Genomic DNA, 3,383 nt, shown 5'->3' on the forward strand with positions numbered 1-3,383 from the left:
CAGTGGCGTTTGGTTATAGAAAGAGCAAGTAGGGCATTTCTTTACAATCTCCTTAGCTTGTTGCCATGTGATAGAAAACTCTTTCTTCAAACCTTTGCTATTAACATGATGTTTGATATGAAATTCAGAGGCTTGTAGCACACTACCAATCAATAACTGATCAATGTCTGCATTACCTTGTGCTAGAGGACCTGGCAGACCCATATGGGATCGGATGTGTGTTATGTACATAGGGCAAAGCATGTTCCTGATCAAATCTTGAACCTGGAGAAACAATGAGGTTAGTTCTGTATCATCAGGTATAAATTCAGAAGTTTCAATATGTAAAATAACTCTTTCTACGTATTGTGAATCAGAAATTATATTAATAGGTTCTTTAAAATCCCTTAGCACCATAAGAATGGCATATAATTCCACCTTCTGGACAGAGTCATAAGGACTTTGTTCCACCTTACCCAAGTCTTCTGATTTGTAACCTGCCTTCCCTGTTTTATTGGCATTAGTATAGAATGTACGGGGTCCAGTTATTGGAGCATAACGGACGATTTGAGGAAGAATCCAAGAAGTTCTCTTTATGAAGTTAAGCCTCTTGCTTTTTGGATAGTTGTTATTAATGTCTCCAAGAAAATTAGCACAAGCTCTTTGCCATGGTTCATTATCTTCCCATAATTTCTTTAGTTCATCAGCAGTTAAAGGCACGATAATTTCTGCTATTTGACGAAGTCTCAGCTTACCTTTTATAATTAACTCAGAGACTTTTTCCAAATAAGTTTTCAGTTTCTTACTTGGTTTATGTGGTAAAAAGATCCATTCCAAGATAATATCATGTCTCTGCATTAAAATTCCTGTAGGGGAAATTTTTGATGGTAGTATGACGAGAATACAATCGAGCTCTGGATTCACCCTGTCCACATGTGCCTGTTGTAATTTTTCCTCAATCATTGTCAGTATCTTTTCTGCTTCAGCTGTTAATTCTCTGGGACTATTTAAATCTTTATCACCATCCAAGGTTTTGTTCAAGTGAATTATTAGATCAGGTGTTATCCCAATAGCTGGTCGTAGACTGGAAATGTCTCCTAACAGTCTTTGAAAGTCATTACGGGTCCATAGGCGATCTCTCATAATTTGTGCCTTTTGTGTCTTAATTTTTTGTAAACCTATTTAATAACCTAAATAATTAACAGAATCCCCCTTCTGAATCTTTTCAGGAGCAATTTGCAATCCCCATTTAGGTAAAAGTATCTTTATTTCTTCAAACAGTCTGTTCAAGGTATCCATGTTTGAATTGGATAACAAAATGTCATCCATGTAGTGATATATTATCGATTTGGGAAATTTCTTGTNCTGATCTCCAAAATATATAAAGAACTCAGGAAACTAGACATTAAATTTCTAATTAACCCAATTACAAAATAGGGTACTGAACTGAAAAGAGAATTCTCATCAGACTAATGGCCAAAAGACACTTAAGGTCATGTTCAACCTACTTAGCAATCAGGGAAAAGCAAATCAAAACAACTTTGAGATGTCATATTATACTTGTCAGAATGGCTAAAATCAAAACCACCAATGATACCCTCTGCTGGAGAGGATGTGGAGTAACAGGAACACTCATCCATTGCTGGTGGGAATGCAAACTTGTGCAACCACTTTGGAAATCAGTGTGGCAGTTTCTCAGGAAATTGGGAATCAATCTACCGCATGATTCATCCATACCACTCTTGGGAATATACCCAAGAGGTGCCCAATCCTTTGAAAAAGCATTTGTTCAACTATGTTCATAGCAGCATTATTTGTAATAGCCAGAACCTGGAAACAACCTAGATGCCACTCAATGGAAGAATGGATAAAGAAAGTGTGGAATATTTACACATTAGAGTACTACTCAGTGGTAAAAAATAATGACATCTTGAATCTTGCATGCAAATGGATGGAAATAGAAAATACTATCCTGAGTGAGATAACCCAGACACAAAAAAGATGACTATGGTATGTACTCACTCATTAGTGGACTCTAGCCAAAAAGAAAGGACATTAAGCATATAGTGCACAAGCCTAGAGAAGCCAAATAACAAGGTGTACTGAAAGAAAAACATATATAGATCCTCCTGGAAATTGGAAGCAAACAAGATCACAGGGAAAAAGTTGGGAGTATTGGGGTGGGGGACAGAGATGGGAGTGGGAATTTGGGAAAGGGAGAGGTGGAGAGAGAAGAGAGATAGGAAAGACTGGAGAGAGCTTGGGGGAGTGGGAGGGTAGTGATGGAGGAAGGGCCGCTATAAGATCAGGGAAGAAGATATCTACATTAAGGGAGCCATTTTAGGGTTGGCAAGAGAAGTGGCTCTAGAGGGCATCCCAGGTGTCCACCGGGATGTCCCCAGCTAGGTCCTTGGGCAGCAGAGGAGAGGGTGCCTGAACTGGACTTGGCCCACTATCGCACTGATGATTATCTCGAATATCACCATAGAATCTTCATCTGGCAACAGATGGAGATAGAGACAGAGACCCTCATCAGAGCAACAGACCAAGCTCCCAAGGTCCAGTTGAAGAGCAGAAGGAGGGAGAAGATGAGCAAGGAAGTCAGGATCATAAGGGGTTGGTCCACCCACTGAGACATTGTGCCTGTTCTAATGGGAGCTCACCAAATCCAGCTGGATGGGGACTGAAGGAGAATGTGATCAAACCAGACTCTGAACGTAGCTGACAATGGGGGCTGACTGAGAAGCCATTGATAAAGGCACTGGGACATATTTCTACAGCATGTACTGGCTTTTTGAGATCCTAGACTATTTGGATGCAAAGCTTCCTAAGCCTGGACTTAGGGGGAAGGGCCTTGGACTTCCCACAGGGCAATGTTCCCTGTCCTCTCTTAAGGAGGGGGTATAGGGAGGAGGGTCAGTATAGGAGTGAAAGGGGAATGGGAGGAGGAGAAGTGTAAATTTTTTAATGGAAATCAATCAATACATAAATAGAAATGAATATCTTTTATCAGCTGTTGCTCGTTCCTTAGCATTCAAACAATTCAAAGAGAACATAATAACATACAGTATCCTAACTCTCTGTGTATTTTTCATCTTTATGTGGCTTTATTTTAACCTTTATTTCTTTTACATTTACTTTAATTTTTGGCTTTTTGAGACTGGTGCTCTGTGTATCTTTGGCTGTCCTGGAACTATTTGTGTAGACCAGGCTGTCTTTGAAATCATAGAGATCCACCTGCCTATGTCTCTCAAGTTCTGGGATTAAAGTTGTGTGCTACCACACCTTGAATTCACAGAGGTCTGCCTGCCTCTATCTCCCAAGTGTTGGGATTAAAGGTGTGTACCACCACACCTAACTACTTTCTTATTTTCTTTTTCTCCCAAGCCTACATATATTTTCAA

Source organism: Alexandromys fortis, unplaced genomic scaffold (assembly GCF_014885135.2).
Source record: "Alexandromys fortis isolate MF-2015 unplaced genomic scaffold, M_Fortis_MF-2015_v1.1 scaffold_333, whole genome shotgun sequence".
Lineage (NCBI taxonomy): Eukaryota > Metazoa > Chordata > Mammalia > Rodentia > Cricetidae > Alexandromys > Alexandromys fortis.